Raw genomic sequence first — 18,302 nt, forward strand, 5'->3', positions numbered from 1 at the left:
CAACACCTTGTACTTTGCCCGGAAACTAATAGGCAGCCAGGGCAGGGACTTCAAGACCGGTGTTATATGGTCATTCCTAGAAGCTCCCGTGATCAATCTGGCTGCCATATTTTGTACCAGCTGAAGTTTCCGAACTTGGCACAAGGGTAGCCCCAAGTAGAGCGCATTACAGAAGTCCAATCGAGAGGTTACCAGTGCATGTACTACTGTTTCCAGGTCCCTCGGCTCCAGGAAGGGGCGCAGTTGGCGTATCAGACGGAGCTGATAGCAGGCGCTCTTGACTGTCGCATCCACCTGAGCTGTCAGTTGGAGCGACAAGTCAAGGAGCACCCCCAAGCTGCGAACAGAATCCTTCAGGGGAAGTGTGACCCCATCCAGAACTGGCTGACACAACTCCATTCCTGGATACGGGGTTCCTATAGTGAGTACCTCCGTCTTACCTGGATTCAGCTTGAGTCGGTTTTCCCTCATCCAGTCCATTACCGCCCCAAGACAGGCATTCAGAGGAGAGATGCCATCCTTAGTCACTGCTTCAGTCCAAGACATAGAGAAATATATTTGGGTGTCATCAGCATACTGATAACACCCTGCCCCATGTCTCCGGATGATCTCACCTAGCGGCTTCATGTAAATGTTAAACAGCATTGGGGACAGGATCACGCCTTGAGGGACGCCCGATTTAAGCTCCCTCTTGGCCGAACAACTGTCCCCAAGCGACACCATCTGGAACCTGCTCGAGAGGTAGGATCGGAACTACTGCAATGCAGTGCCTCCAATACCCAACTCTCTCAGGTGTTCCAGAAGGATACCATGGTCAATGGTATTGAAGGCTGCTGATAGGTCCAAGAGCACCAGCAGGGTCACACTTCCCCTGTCGATGCCCAGACGGAGATCATTGACTAAGGCAACCATGGCAGTCTCAGTTCCGTATGCTGTCCTGAATCCGGTTTGAAATGGATCCAGAAAATCTGTTTCCTCCAAGACAGCTTGTAGTTGATTGGCGACTGCTCTCTCAATCACCTTGCTCAAAAATGGTAGTAGTGAGACTGGTCTGTAGTTATTTCTATCCAGGGGGTCCAGGGAGGGCTTTTTAAAGAGTGGTCTAACTATTGCCTCCTTGAGACAGGGAGGCAGGGAGGGATGCATTAATTATGTTTTTCAGCATCACCATGATTTTTTCTCCCCCCTGGATAGCCAGCCAGGTTGGGCAAGGGTCAAGAGGGCAAGTCGTCTTTTTCAAACTACAGTGGTACCTCGGGTTACGAAATTAATTCGTTCCGCGGCTAATTTCGTAACCCGAAAAACCTTCGTAAGCCGAATTGCCATAGGCGCTAATGGAAAAATAGCTCTCTGCTGCCCTCCGGTGGCGGAAAATAGCGCCGAGGTTTTTTCGTAACCCGAAGAAACCTTCGTAAGCCGAAACAATAAATCCCTATGGGATTTTTTCGTAACCCGAAAAATTCGTAACCTGGGTAATTCGTATCCCGGGGTACCACTGTACTAAGAAGCTTGTCCACATCCTCAGTACTTACCGACTCAAATTGATCCAGTCTAACAGTAATGGCGGAGGCACTGGATGCCTCTCTATTTGTCTCTGTGCTCCAAATTTGGCATCCAAATCAGCTCTTATCCGAGAGATTTTATCTGCAAAATGATCATTAAAAGCGTTGCAGCAGGCTTCAGAAGAATCTAATAAAGGGTTCTGGGTAGGAGGTAGTTAGGTTAGGTTCCTGTTGCCCCTTACAAAGATCATGGAGTATGCAGATATGTGTGTGTTTAATGCAGGAGTTTTGTAGAATGGGCATTGAGGAAATTGCTTTTGAATACCTTGCTGTGGATGCAGGTTTAACTTGTTTCTTCTGGTGTGTTATGATTTGTCACCATATATAACCCTTGCCATACAGTTTCTACTCCAAGTGATGAAATGCCCATTTGTTTTTCACCTTGCTTCTTTGTCTTGTCTTGATCTGTGGCTTGTGCTGAGAAATACCTCTGGCATATGTGGATGGAAGGAAAGAACTCTGGAAATACACCAGATGATGTTGAACTTCGAAGACACCAAATAATAATTTTGGCAAATTCCCTTCCAGAATTGCTGAATATTTCGGCTGGAGGATTAAGCTGCAGGAATGATGTGATGAATGAAATTTGGGCTGTAAATACAAAACCTGATTCTATGGGGAACTGGCTGTGTTTTGGTTGGGTACCTGTTCACCTTGAGAAAGCAGGAAATAAATTAGTTGATTTAGTTGCAAAAGAAGAAGTAGCAGCTTTGCAGTACTCTGTTATGGATCCTTCTTTGCCTTTATGCCCGGAGAGAAATTTAAAATTTAGGAGGGAAATTGTTAAGCAATGGCAACACAAGAGCAGATTGGGTACCCTTCTCCTGTCTTGAGGCATTCATATTTTTATCAAGCAAAGTCAAGCATGCCAGGTTTGGCTTTTCAGGTTACGAATAAGACAATGCACACAGCATGAGGGCTGCAACCACACTGCAAAAACAAGATTACACTTCTTTATCCATGTATCTACCTGTGTGTCCGTTCCTCTGAGCTATTCAAGCTGGAGGATTAGGCTGTCTCACATAACTACATTTTGCAGAATTCCATAGCACTGAGCCAGGGCAGTTAAAGTGGTGTCAGCCTGGATGATTTGTACACACTGGATGCAGCCATAGTGATCTTTCTGGCATTGGACGGGTACATTCAGACCTGAATAAAGCATGACACCCAGTCATTAACAGCCTGCTCAGGTCCTGCAAACTCAGGACTGCAGCTTCCTTGACTGGGTCTATTTACCAGCCATGCAGTCTTCCTCTTTTCCTATTGTCCTCCACTTTGCCAAGCATTATTATCTCTTCTAATGAGTCATGTTGTCTCATGATACAGCCAAAATACAATAGCCTCAGTTTGGTTATTTTGGTTTCTAGGGAGAGTTCAGCCTTTCTTTGCTCTTGGATCCATTCATATTAGAATTACAAACAATCATTTGTGGAATAGGTGGATGAAGATGATGGTCATTATAATTACATAGTATAATAGTAATAATAATTAATTCATAATATGTACATTATTATATAATGTGTTAGTAATGATGATGCAGTATAATAGTTATTAAAAACGATCATGGTAATCCTTTATGTTCTTCCCAGCAACTGCTTCAAAGTAAATTAGGATTGTTTTCCTAAACAATGCAGAGCTTTTCTTCTAGGTTGTTTCAATGTTTTGTGCAGTCAGCTCTGTTGGAAAGGAGACACTTGCAAATATTCCTTACAGACATATATCCTGTTAGTCAGGCATGATTGAAATGTTGATCATGTTCTGCTTTCTTCTTTATATTGTATTCCTTCCTAATTTATGAATCTGATTTTGGAAAAGTTCCCAGGGAAAAGTATCTTTGACAAAGGTTCCAAAGTTTTGTTCCACTGGGCATAAAATGTTCAAACCCCATCATGGCTCATCTTAACCATAGTGCATGATGCCTGCTATTGTGTTAGAAGGTGGTTGTTAAACTGCCCAATATATATACAATAGACGCTTGTTATACTCTGGGGTTTGGTTCCAAGATCCCCTGTGGATAAAAAAATCTGTGTATGCTCAAGTCTCATTCAATACAGTATAATGGTGTCCCTTATAAAAAATGGAAAATCAAGGTTTGATGTTTGAAATTTATACTTTTTTTGAACATTTTCAAACTGTGTATTCTTGAATACGTGTATCAAAAAATATGTGTATAAGAAGGGCTGATTGTGTGTGTGTGTATGCACACACAAATACATATGGCAAGATTTTTCAGAGAGGATTTCCAATTGCAAACCTCTAAGGCTGAGAGATTGTGATTTGCCCAAGGTAGGTTTTTATACTTGAGTGGAGAATTGAACCCTGATCCCCAGAGTTGCATTCCAACACTGAAACCACTACACATGGCTTTCACATACACATACACACTCCCTCACTCTTACAGAAATTCTTGTACCTGTTACTTTTGTTTTTTGGTCTTGATGTTCATTGTGCTCTGTTTTTGTCCATCTATGACTATAACAAAGTCAATTGGATGGATTGCTTTCCTATGCCATGAGGCACACTCGCTAAGGCTGATGGGAATGGCAGTCCAGCCACATCCATTGAGGTCCAAGCAGCTCATCTTTGTTTTAATGGATTCAGCAGGAGATTCCAGAGAGATGTCCTTCCTGCTGAACTATCCTTTATTTCTCCAACTAGGTTGTGGAGTTGTGATTACAGATCTGACAATATGAACTAAAGTCGACAGAGCTTGTCCCACAAGAAATGTGTTAGTCCTTTAGGTACCACAGGTCTGTCTGTTGTTTTCCTCTAGTGTGATAAACACACATGGGGTCAGGGTGGTGGGACCAGTAGGCCACGTGAAGCTGGTTGTGGTTGTGGTGTGCCATCAAGTCATTCCCAACTTGATCCTATCATGCGGTTTTCTTGGCAAGATTTGTTCAGAGGAGATGTGTCACCATTACATTCCCTAAGGCTGAGAGAGTGTGGTTTTCCTAAGGTCACCCAGGGTTTCATGGCCAAGCAAGGAATCAAACTGTGATCTCCAGAGTCCAACACTCAAACCACTACACCATGATGGCTATTGCAATGTGAATAGCCTTGTGAAATGCTTACCATGTTTTTCTCTTGACAGGGATATGGAGCAGATTATCCCACATTCCAGAAAAACTGACCTGGAACACAAATTCAATAGGAGAGGATTGGAGAGGCTGTACACATCCAAACACTTTTAGGAGAAAACCTATGGAGAGCACAAGTGCCTCTTGGAGTTCAGTTGTGACCAGTATCAGGAGCTGCAGCACTACACAAAGGAGATTGTCAGTTTCTTTACTGCCTCAGGTATGGATGAAGTAAGGGAGATAGAGGCTCAAGGCTTCCATTTTGGTTTTTAAGAGACTTCCACTTTTGATGCCACACACAGACTGTATAGCTTATATAGCTATAAAATGTCATTAATAAAAGTATAAATATAAGAGTTATTTTAAAAGAGACTCAACAGTTTATAAGGTTAAAACATTAAACATAAAAAGCATACATGTGGCTTTTGTCTCTCCAAGGATACTGTCCAGCTTCTCTGGCTGGAATGCTAACATAGTACACAGATTGGTTTTTCAGTTTTTAATTAATCCATGGCTTTTATTCATAAATGATCCTATGAGATCCTGAGTTATCTTTTTTACTGTTGTGTGTACCTCCGTTTTCTATGCTTGTGGGTTTTCTGTGCACTTCCTTCCATTTGATTCCAACATAGGGTTATATTCCGTTAATCTTTCAACTAATTTGGGGGTAGGGGCCCATTCATTCATCGTGGGGAGGGGGTTTACTGGTGAGTGAAATGTTAAATTGGGATGTTAGTTTTTAAGAAAACCCATCTTTTTACAGATGACTAGAGAATCTCTGCATGAACTGGATGTTCCATTTTTATTAAGGCTGGCCTGGGAGTGGAGTCAAGTGGGGCGTCCATATCATGCACGTCCCAACACCGCCCCCAGGGCACCTTGATACTGCACGCTGCTCCACATTGCGCATGGCATCATGGCACTCCTGGCACTGTGCCTACATGATGTAGAGCCTAAGGAGCATCGACGAGCCATGGCACTGGCAGCTATGGCGCCCTTTCTGTGGTGCAGAAAGAAGCCACTTTTTACGGCTCCTTGTGCTCCATGGAAAGGCAAGATCAGGGCCACGGTGTGTGGTTGCTGTGGCCCCAATCTGGAACTAAAAGAAGCAGCCTGTACGGCCACTGGGAGAGTCTGACTTGTGAAACTGGGATTTGGACCATCTCATGAGTTCAAAACTTAAACCACTACACTACCATGAGTCACATTGCTAAAATACAGAATTCTTAAATAAGGAAAATCACTTCTCTCATTGCTTTAAATTTCCATCATTACCTAGAATGAGAAGTAACCCAAACCTGAACTTCCCCTCCTGTTTGCCCAATTTAAATATAAAGGAAAACAGAAGACAGTAAGGCAAACTCCTTCTGGCAGAATCACTTCATGTAATAATGCACTATTTTTCTAATGGTGCATTATGCCTTCAATTGCACTTTTTCCAGGGTCAAAAACAAGTGGTACGAGTATGCAGACAAATCTGTCAGCTCTCACCAGCCCACTTCTGCAAGGACTGACTCTCACAGCACAGCACCATTAGGCTTGGTCCACCTGCCACCTCTACTTATATGTATGTCTCTTCTAGCAGATTCTGGTCCAGAATTGCTGCAGCAACATATAATAAACACACTTTGGACTGGAAGACTTTTGGGAATCCTTCCAACACTAAGATTTCTGACATGATAACTGATAGTTCCTCTAACTTTCCAAGATCATTCCCAACACACCCTTCTACCAGCCAGACAGGAGAGATGGACTTATTGTGTACTTTCAAGTCAATTCTGACTTATGGCAAGCCTATCATGGAGTTTTCTTGGTAAGATTTGTCCTGAAGTCTTTTTGCTGTCCTCCTCCTCTGAGGCTGAAAAGAGTATGAATTGCCCAGGCTCACCTATGGGTTTGTACAGCCGAGCAGGGATTCAATGCACGACACTGTTTTTCCAAGGTGGACTAGGGGGACATCAAGTAGAATCACAGATGCCCAGCATATATGTGGGTCTTCCAGAAAAAGCGGAACTAGAAAACTCTCCAGTGATGTTAGCACATTTGAGGAACAGCGCATTGTAATGATTTCAGCATTGGATAAGGACATTGGGATACCAGGGTGCGAATCCCGGCTCAGCCATGGAAACCCATTGGGTGGACCATGGGTAAGTTACACTCTCTCAGCATCAGGGGCAGGCAATGGCAAACACCTTCTGAAGAAACCTGCAATGAAAGCCCTGTGGTAGAATCACCTTAGGGTCATCATAAGTTGGAAACTGACTTCAAGGCACACATCAACTTAGTACCTTTGGTTTAAATTTTATATTTGAGCATATTCAAAGCTTTGTGTGGAAATTATTTTATTAGAGTATTTATAATACATAAACAATAGTATATATTTCACCAAAAAAACTGAACAGACCTGAAACCTCCCCCAATTGTTTTTAGGACACTTATCTGCAGAGACCCCTGTCTATCTATATAACAACAGCTCAGCTTCTTTTGCTGGGGCACAACTGTAGTATCTTCAGCTTCAGTCACTGACATTCTGCACTTCTTACCATTTCTATTTCAAATTGAGAAAAATCTGATTCAGAGAGGGAGAGAGACAGACAGATAGGCAGACAGAGGTTTGGGAAGGTATGGAAAATTTTCCCCAGCAAAATAAAGCATTGGATTTTTTTTTTTAAACCCACATCACTGGTGAACAGCTTGGTGCTCCCATGCTTACCTTTTTTGAGCCGTGCTTTGACTGGCTTCTGGAAGATGGACTGAATGGTCTCCACAAAGCTCTTGAAAAGGTTTGTAACATGTTCAAATGTCACAGGCACCAGAGCCAACTGCTCTGCAGGGAGCCTCTGCTTCAACATTTCCTTTTCTATTGCACTGTACTCCTGGCAGGGGAGAAGAACATTTTTACAAGTTTCAAATGTTGCCTGCCTTGTGTACCTGAGTTCCCATACTTCATCTACAGTATGGTAGGTGCAGTACACAGCACCAGGAAAAGGCGGCCAGGAAACGCCTCTTGTTGCTGCACAGCGGTACCACAGCAACCAAATTGTGCGGTAACGCTGTGCAACAAAAAAGGATGTACAGCACTGTGCAGTGGTGACACCCTGGCCATGTGCTAGGGTTGCGAGGTGTGCGGTCACTCCACCCCCGGCAACCCTAGCATGCGACAAGGGCATCCCTAAAAGCCCATTTGTACCGGGCCCATAGCTACGTAGCCATGGACTCAATCCACAGTGTTTCTGTTACATTTAAAGGCCTGCGACTAAGTGGGAGAGATCGACTGCACGGGTTCTTCCTCAGTTGCTCTGGTTCAAGTGTGATGTTCAGATGGGAAAGATCCAGATGACATTCAGAGTCAAACCATTGGTCCATCTAACTCAGTTTTTTCTCCCTTACAATGGCTGGCATCCCATTAGTGATGTACATAAGTGTGGACTTTAACCAGAGGCTGGATGGCCATCTGTTGGGGATGCTTTGATTTAAATTACCTGCATTGCTTGGGCTTGGACAGGGTGGCCCTTGCGGTCTCTTCCAACTCTATGATTCTATCTTACACAATGGTTTCTCTTCATTCTGGAGAGAAGTGACCAGTGTGGTGCCACAGGGTTCTGTTCTGGGCCCAGTGCTATTCAACATCTTTATCAATGACTTGAATGACAGAATTGGGGGCATACGTATCAAATTTGCAGATGACACCAAACTAGGAGGTGTAGCTAATACCCCAGAGAATATGATCAAAATACAAAAATGACCTGAATAGACTAGAAAGCGGGGCCAAAGCTAACAAAATGAAATTCAACACGGAGAAATGTAAGGTACTGCATTTAGGACAGAAAAATGAAATGCATAGATATAGGATGGGGGACAACTGGCTTAACAAGAGCACATGTGAAAGGGATCTGAGAGTCCAAGTAGACCAGAAGTTGAACATGAGCCAACAGTGCGATGAGGCAGCTAAAAAGGCCAATGTGATTTTAGGCTGCATCAATAGAAGTATAGTGTCTAGATCAAGAGAAGTAATAGTGCCACTCCATTCTGCTTTGGTCAGACCCCACCTGGAATACTGTGCCCAGTTCTGGGCACCACAATTCAAAAAGGATGTGGAGAACCTGGAGCGTGTCCAAAGGAGGGCGACTAAAATGGTGAAGGGTCTGGAAACCATGCCCTGTGAGGAACAACTTAGGGAGCTGGGGATGTTTAGCCTGGAGAAGGTTAAGAGGTGATATGATAGCCTTGTTTCAATATTTGAAGGGATGTCATATTGAGGAGGGAGCAAGCTTGTTTTCTGCTGCTCCAGAGACCAGGACCCGGAACATGTTATTGCATGAGAGGTGATCACACGCAAATTCGGGCAATGGCAAGCTATTTTCAGGCAATGGGAAGTTAGTTCGAATGCAATTCGAATTCATGTAAATTCTCTGAACTAGCAAATTCACATGAATGTGTTCTGGCCCCCCTTTCCTTTCATTCGAAATTAAGAGAAATTCCTCCCGTGTGATAAAGTCTTCAGAGAAGGTAACTGTTACAAAGGGAAGGATAGTGGATTGGATTCAGGGAGGTGGTATTTTAGGGAGCATGGAAAATAAGGGAAACCAGATCATTTCTGCAATCCTCCAAAATGGAGCTCCTTCAAATCCAAAGGATTTACTTCCAAGTAAACCTGCAGCTTCTACACTGATTATTTTGCAGTGAATAATAATAATAATGATAATAATAAATGGATGGGGGTCTGACACAGAGGATAGATGTAGATGTGGCTGAAATGGATGAAGAGACTGGCAGGAGAATAGATGTAGATGAATGACAGGAGGATGTAGATGTAGATGAAATAGATGAGAATGACAGGAGAATAGATGTAGATGAAATAGATGAGGAGAATGACAGGAGAATAGATGTAGATATAGCTGAAATGGATGGGGGCTCTGACACGGAGGACCCCTTTAAATTTGGCTGCCAGAAAATAGAAGGGAAGAAACGTGAAGCAGTCATTCAGGTGAGGCTAGCATTCACGTGAAAGTGGAACCATTCTCCCTTCTTCACCCCGGAAGTGCAAAGGTTCAGGATGCATCCAGAGCCCCAGCTAGCATGCGCAAGGGTCCAAATTCAAATCGTTGAATCCACATGGTATGCACCAGTGTGGTAATACAATGTGCACTCCGCTCTGCGTGAATCCGCATCACGTGACTTGCTTTGGATTCGATTTCCCCTCGATTCAGAAGGGCAATGGAAGGGCAACCAGGTGTGATAAAACATGTGTGTTATAACGTGAATTGACATAGCTGAATCAGGAGTCACCCCGGATCTGAGCTTCAAAACACCTGAGTCAGGTCCCAGATGCTCCCCCCCCCCACTTCAGCAGTCCTTTTATGCTTATCTATCCTTGTCACTTTCACTCCTTCCTTCCTTCTCCTCCTTTAACCTACATCCCTTCAAGGGGGTCCAAGGCCCTTTCAGCATGTTCCCAGAACTGAGAGGGGGACAATCTTTCTGGCCTGAGGGTCTCTCTGCTGGGCCTCCTCTGCAGGGTTCTTGTGAAGAAAAAGGTATGTATGTGGGGGGGGGGAGGTGTGCCTAATCTGGATCTTGTGGGCATCTAAGCCTAGTTCCCAGGTTGCCAGGGGGGAATGTCTCTCTCCCCAGAAGGGGCTTTGGGGTCCCTCCATCGGCCTCTTCTTGGCTTTGGCCTTAATTTGGGCTCTTCTCTCCCCACCCCAGATAGAACACTCTCCCTCCAAGACCCCAGAGATAACTCCCCCTCCCAAAAGAAAGTTGTTTCCAATGCTACTTAAGCCTATGCTGTGTGATGCTCTTTATTTGGCACAAAATCTTCCCCCAAATGAGGCATCAGAAGGGAGGGTCTCTCCTCTGCCCCACTTTCCAGGAGGGAGAGGGCTCCTCAAAGCCCTTTATATATTTCAATCCTCCCCTCCCCCAAATGCCATGCCTCTCCCGAAGGATCCCCCTGCCCCCTTTTCTCAGAGCAGGGAAATGTCCAATTAACAATTTGTAAGCTGCTCTGATAGCCTTTTGGCTGAAGAGCGGGGTATTATTATTATTATTATTATTATTATTATTATTATTATACCTGGGAAGGAAGCAAGGAAAGCAGGCCTGGTACGTCCCCTGCCTTTGATTGGGGGAAGGAGAGGGGCTTCCTTGCGTCTTATAACCCCCAAGGGCCCCCAGAAGCCCTTCAAGCCATTCCTCCAAACCAGACTGTGCATGCTCACATGCCCCCAAAGGCCCCCTCCTGACTATGTGCAGGGATCACAAGGGCCTTGATTCTGCTGCTGCTGTTTATTCTACTGGATGCCTTTACAGGAAGGAAAGGTGTGCATCCTTCCCTCCTTTCTTTATCAGAGGAAACTTGGAGGAGGCTGGAATGAAACCCAAGGTAATAAACCTGACTCAGCAAGAAAGGCAGGGAAGGAAGGCTCTGCTTTGTACATGTATCTCTGTCTGTCTGGAGATGTGTGTGTGTGTGTGTGTGTGTGTGTGTGTCTTTTTGCTTCATATGGCTGGGAATGGAGTTCAGGATTGAGGAGAGAAGAAAGTGTCAGTTTTGTGCAAATTCAGAACTTCTGTGCATCAGTGAGTCCAGTGTGTTGAAACAGCAAAGATCTTTACTGAGAACACATAATCAGAAATGCAGTGTTCAAGACAGAACTGCTCACCCCAAGCCAAAGAATACATTAAAACCTGAAAACCTAAAACTCCACCCTCAACCAAACCTAGCCCCCCCCCCCCCCCCCAATCCCCACAGTCTATCCCCCACAGTTAACCCGCCCCCCTTTGCCATTCCCAGAAACTAGCCCCTTTCTGTTACTACCAGCCCCCAACTTTCTTCAGCCAACTTTCTACACATTCCAAAACCTATCATTCCCATAATTATTCTATCCATCTATAATAAATCCCAACCCCCCTATCTATCTAACCTATACCATGACCCATAATCCCCAGCAAAATTTATAACTCAAAGCAATGATCTATACTAATAGCAATGGAATCCTAAACTTAACAAAATATAACTTTAAAACATAAACAGCCATAGGGACAATCAAACCTAACAAATAAAATCACCACTGGATTGAAAATATATTTTTTTGTATTCCTTCTTGAGATAAATAATGTTAGTTCACTGTTGAGATCTGTGTGGCTTCTCTCCTGTGTGGATTCTCAGATGTCTCACTAGGTATGACTTCGAATAAAATCTTTTCCCACAATGCTGGCATTTGTGTGGCTTCACTCCTGTGTGGATTCTCAGATGTATCACTAGATCTGACTTCTGAGAAAAACATTTCCCACAGTGCTGGCATATGTATGGCTTCTCTCCAGTGTGGATTCTCAGATGTGTCACTAGGTTTGAATTCTGAGAAAAACATTTCCCACAATGCTGGCATTTGTATGGATTCTCTCCTGTGTGGATTCGCTGATGTATCACTAGGTATGACTTCGAATAAAAACTTTTCCCACAATGCTGGCATTTGTATGGCTTCTCTCCAGTGTGGATTCTCAGATGTCTCACTAGGTTTGAATTCTGAGAAAAACATTTCCCACAATGCTGGCATTGGTATGGATTCTCTCCTGTGTGGATTTGCTGATGTGTCACTAGGTTTGAATTCTGAGAAAAACATTTCCCACAATGCTGGCATTTGTGTGGCTTCTCTCCAGTGTGGATTCCCTCATGACTCACAATTTCTTCTGTAAAGAAGGACAATGACAGACAAGACTGAATATCAGACTTAAGAGAGGAGGGTGTTACCCCAAGATTTAGCCCCCATTCACACCTCGCTATTTGAGATTATATTAATAAAGTTGCTGAGAGTGACTCAATCATGACCCTGCTGTGGATGCCTCCAATCCATGGAACAATTGTATCCTTACTCATAGGAGCTAGCAAACAAGATATTGTAAGTGAACTGCCAGGAGGGAATCAGTGGAAGCAAAGAGTTAGACAAAGGACTGTTGAAAGAATATTCCATTAAACATGTGTAAAAATATTTGGATTGACGGGTGGCATCATATCCTGTGAGACTGCCATAGAGTGCTGATTCAGAGCACATGGCATGATGCAAGCTAACTGCAGAGGTTGCTTCATGCTGTGTGGCACCAGGAGATGACTCACTACCAAAACAGTATACAGCTCACATGCGGATTGGTGTGGGTTGGATTGGATTGGAGTTGTATGTATAAGAGATGGTGAAGTTGACGGACGTCAGAGAGGAGAACTTGCAAATATTTGTATAATTTTGCAACTCAAGATAGAGAACCTCCAAGGACTTGTATGAAATCAACTCTGTCTGTAACTTATTTTTAAGTGTGGAAAGTGGTCAGTGCATTGCCAATAGCAATATCTGGATATTTGCTTCTGTACTCTGCTGTGTTATTGTTGAGCTGAATCTGGGAGTGTCGTCCTCAGATTGTGCTGTACATTGGCCTGTGAAAGGGACTGGAATTCAGAGCCAAGGAGCACCTGAGAGCCGGTGTGCTAATCCCTTTTGTCTAACTTATTTCTTGCAAGCACCAATTTCATTTAATTTGTTTTCAGACCATTCTTTCCCCACCCAGGAAGTATTCTAGAGCAATTTAAATATAAATAAAAGCCCTGACTGGCTGTTCTGGAACATCAGTCCAGTTACAGACAGACACTCTGTTAGTTTTCATGGCTTGGGACCTCAATACGCTCGCCAGTCCCACTTGCCACAGGAGCTCTGACATCTCTCCCCCTTGCGGACCCTCAGCAATTGGAATCAAGAGCTGACCAGGTAACGTATTAGCATTAGCAAAGCTCACTCCTTTCTTTTGTATGTGTGTGTGTGTGTGTGTGTGTGAACGCTTGTGTATGGGAGGGTGTGTTTGTGTGCGTGTATTTTGCTTTTCTCCCAAATAAAACATAAAAACCTATTTGAAATGCCTCTGGAGGTCTGTGTGCTTCAGGCCCTGGTATTGTTGGGCTGAATCCCAACATCACTCCTGCCCCAATCAAACTAAATCTCTCCTTTGAGCCAAGTACCAAATTCCCCTAAAAGCATAGCACTTGCGGGTGTCCGCCCCAGACTCCAGCATTTCAGGTAACAAAGGGTCTCTGGAATCAAAGCTGGAGCTAAGCAAGCTCAGGTAGGAAAAAGGAATCATTCGAGAAAAAGGAGATTTTGTGTCCCCCCTTCCTCCCTTTATAGATATTATTAATAATTGCTAAATGGCAACCCTTAATATGTCTGAAAACAAGGGCTTGAGCTGGTTCTCATCAGTTCACTGAAACAAGTTCTTAAATTCTGTCAGGTTTGTAGCTGCCTCCCAATGACCAAGGTCCCTCTCCTGGCCCTTCCCAGAGACCCCTTCCTGTCCACACAGAGCTAGGTGATCCTGCCTTTGCTCCTGCCTTCCCCTCCTGGCTCCCAGAGGCCTGATCCCCTTCCCTTTCTCCCTCTGCTCTCCAGCCTTTCCTCTTCCCATCTGCACTACTTCAACATTTCACCTTCAGCGTCTCATCCCTGCCTTTCTATTTTTCACATCCCCCCATCTTTCTATCACAAAACACACACACAGCGTGTGATGCAGAAAAGGGAGACTTTGAGGCCCATTTGTTGAGAAAGACAAAATAATAAACTTACAAATCACTCATTGGGAAAGGCAGAGCAAGGGAGCTGGGACCTGGACTCCCAATTTTGGTGAGGGTCAAGTGCTGGAGAGCAGCCTTAAAACAGTCTTAAGACATCTTTAAGACGGGGATGGACTACTGTTGGGGATTGGGGGGAGGTCACATTGGCCCTTTGGGATTTCATGAGCACCCACACATTGTATTGCCAGGGGTGGGGGGTGAAATAATATTTTGCCCTTCAAGATCCCAAAGGATTCCTTTGGAGAATTGGAAGCCTTTTTCCCACTGTTGGTCCCTCTCTGAGCCATTGCAGGGCCAAGGGAGATCTTTTCCCCTCAAGAAGCGTCTCCAGAGCTTCAAAAGGCTGGAAGAGGGCCCAAAAAGCCAGGAAACTTGCTCAGGGATGTGCTGAGGACCATTTGGGGATGAAAAGCATTAACTTCCATGGCTCCTTCCCACAGAATCTTAGAATTGGAAGTTTAGGAAGGGTTATTTAGAATCCTTACAAACTGGAGAGCAATAGTGCCTCATTAAACTACAAATTCCAAGATTCCACAGGATGTTGTTATGACAATTAAATTACATGTGAAAAGCAACTAGGAGTCCTACTAGGCCACAAGATGAACATGAGACAACAGTGTGCTGTGGCTGATAAAAAGGCCAATGTGATCCTAGGCTGTATCAAATAGGAAGATAGTGTCTAGATCAAGGGATGTAATACTGCCACTCTATTCTGCTTTGGTCAGGCCTCACTTGGAATACTCCTTTGTCCAGTTCTGGGCACCACAATTCAAAGAGGATGTTGAGAAGCTGGAGTGTGTCCAGAAGAGGGTAGTGAAAATGATGAAGGATCTCAAAACCATCAAGCCCTATGAGGAGCAGTTTAGGGAGTTGGCTGTGTTTAGCCTAGATAAGTTAAGAGTGGATATGATAGCCCTGTTCAAATATTTGAAGAGATGCTATGTTGAGGGTGGAAGAAACTTGCTTTCTGCTGCTCCAGAAAAAAGGACCTAGAACAATGCAAGCTAAAGGAAAAGAGATTCCAGCTCAACATTAGGAGGTACTTGCAGACAGTAAGAGCGCTTTGACAGTGAAATATATGCCCACAGAGTTTGGTGGAGTCTCCTTCTTTGGAGGTCTTTAACAGAGGCTGCAATGTCATATCTCTGGTGTGCTTTAACTGTGTATTCCTGCATGGCAGATGGCCCCAACTCTATGATTCTATAATTCTAAAGTGGAATCATAGCGCTGTGACAATGTAGTATGAAAGGGCCCTCAGTCTTCATAGGAAGGGCAACAGATTTGAGTCCCTTACCCACAGAGGCCACATTTTCATAATTCTCCATCATTACATAATTGTACATCAGTCTCTGCTTCTTTGTCAACAATTTCCATTCCTCCTCTGTGAAATATACCGCCACATCCGCAAAGGTCACCTGCAATAGAAAATAGACTTCATCCAGAGAGTGACTAAGGAAAAGAGGAGGAAAGCACATGGTGCGTCTCAAATATTATTTCATCACTTCAGAATTTAGTCAAGGAAATAAACTTTAACTTCTGTTAGCAAGCAAAAAGCTACTGCCTTTGAAATCCAATTTGTCTTGAATCCTTTGTGAAGCTACAAGCCCCTTTTCTTTGGAAGAGAACACTGAATATCTCAGGAAGCCTCCATGCTTTTGCACCAGGAAAACATATAGATGATGTTAAGATAAAATATGCCAGAGCTGCCTCAATTTAAAATATTTATTTTCACCTTTGTAGTGATGTAAAGAATATTTGTCAAAATTCAAAAAACAGTAGAGATACCTATTTGAAAATTTTGAAAGCATTTTAAGGAGAGGAAATTCTCGATGAATGAGTAAAATTTTTGATTTTTAATCATTTCCAAATGAAGTGAAGGGACGGGACCTTTCAGCTGACAATTCGATGGCCAGGATTTGCATATTTTGCGTAAGAAAAGCTACTATTCATACTGGGTTTTACCAGATGCTATTGCCTTTGTTAGGGTGATGTTCCCCGCCCCATCTTTGCCCACAGTTTTGCTCTGAAAAACAAAAGAGAACAAAAGGAGAGAGCGTTTTGTGTGTAGGTGGTGGTAGATACTTTCAGACCTTCTCCCCTTTCTCGTCATACTCTCCCATTCAAATTCTCACAAAAGAGAAGAAGGGGGTGGGGTGAAATCCTAGGGATTCCCAAGGGTCATCTCGCCCAACCCCCTTCTTGAAAACATCACACTCTCTCGCTTATGGATATTCTGCACTCTCCTTGCCAATAATAATGCATGATGGGTTTGCCTTAGCATCACCATGAGAGAGGTGCAGAGAGAGAGTTGACCATGCCCTGCTTCTGAGGCTGAGAGAGTGTGACCCTCACAAAAGAGAAGAAGGGGAGGAGTGGGGTGCAATGGCAGAAATTCTGCCATGGATAAAACCTTCCATTCAAAGGGATTCACAACGGTCATCCAACCCCTCTTCTACCATGAATGAATACCTAGGAGTTGGAGTTGAAGCTGGGCCCACCACCAATTTAGATCCACAGAGGTTCTCCCATATCCCACAACATTTCACAATGGGAAGAGCAAGAGACATGTGGACTAGCAACACCAGAAGGTGGTCAAGATGACCAAAGTTGTTTATGAGGAAGATCACACAAGCGAGGAAGGACATAGCAGTTTGCTTTTGCCTCAGTCTCCTGGCAAGAGCAAGACCTTCTCCTCTCCTCCCTTTTGAGTTGATGGGGTGCAAACTCCTTGGCACTCATTTTGCAGGAACTGAAGTGAGCTGAGGAGAAGAAGGAAAGTGGGAGGAGTAGAGAGAAACTGGGACATTTTTTAAAAACTCTAAAAAAATGTTGGGTGACAGAGGATTAACCAGGACTGCCTCGGCCAAATTGGGAGAGCATGTTCTCCGTTTCTTTTCATGAGCTTGCCCAGCAGTGACACACATGGAACTAATAGGATGGCGACTCACCAAAGGGTTGTTGTACCTTCGCAGCCTCTTTCTGTTGCCACCCAACTCCCTCCGCCTGGCCTTTGTGTCAGCCATCAGGTGGGCTGGCAGGGTCCTGGTGGCCATTCACTTGGGTCACTTCCAGGAAAAGATGTCCCAAAGCTGTGTACAAGGGGCTGAGGTGAAGTCCCTGAGAAAGAGACCAGGTTTAGGCTTGGTCTGGTAAGAAACCCTGCAGCACTCAAAGACACAGAGAACAGCATCCTGCTGGTGACATACGCAGGTAATGTATGCCTCCTTTGGGTCGATGGAGAGATTGATATCCCCTTCCTCCCTCTGCACCAACCAAAGCCCCTCTGGACTTAGCATAGTTCAGGAGATGGGGAAGTGGAGAGGGCCCAAGCTATGTCCCCTTAGCTAGATCTGAAACCTTTAGAGATCCCCAGTGGCAAAGATGTCTTCATTTTGCTTCTTGCTACAGAAACACATCTGGATGTTTCTCTAATAACTTGCACCCAGCTATCTCACTAAGCATGGAATAGCCATGAGAGAGGGTTTCCACAACCCTAAGGGAGGACCTGGGTCAGTGAATGGCCAATTGTAGACTGATTCCACCTGGAGCAGCACTGGAGCACAGAGGGTTCTGCTGGGTCAGGCTGTCTGGCCTAGTGGTCCCTCATTCTCCCAGTAGCCCTCCATCCCCCAGGGAGGCCCCCGGTCAGGCAGGGCAGGGCAGGAAAGGAGCCCTCTCTTCTCAGGTTGCTGCTCCCCTTGCATGTCATCCAGCCCTCCTCCCAGGATCGAGGGGCACCAGAGGATTGAGCTGATGGGAAGGGAGAACTCAATTTCCACACCAGCCTTCTGCATATAGAGAAATCAGAATTGTCTCTGCCCATGTGGAGAGTGCCTATTTTCCACAGTGTTGCCTGCTGATCTCTTTCAGCTCCAGGAATAAAAACCTACCTTCAACACAAAGACCCTGACTTCTGCAGCCCCAGAAAGGCCTCTTCTGCAGCCCTTTATGGCCGGAGCTTCCCCCGGTCAGAGGCTGTCTCCTCAGCCATAAAGAAGGGTTGCTCTGAGAACGAAGGAGGAGGAGGTCCACAGGGCTGAGGGA

Source organism: Sceloporus undulatus, chromosome 2 (genome assembly GCF_019175285.1).
Source record: "Sceloporus undulatus isolate JIND9_A2432 ecotype Alabama chromosome 2, SceUnd_v1.1, whole genome shotgun sequence".
NCBI lineage: Eukaryota > Metazoa > Chordata > Lepidosauria > Squamata > Phrynosomatidae > Sceloporus > Sceloporus undulatus.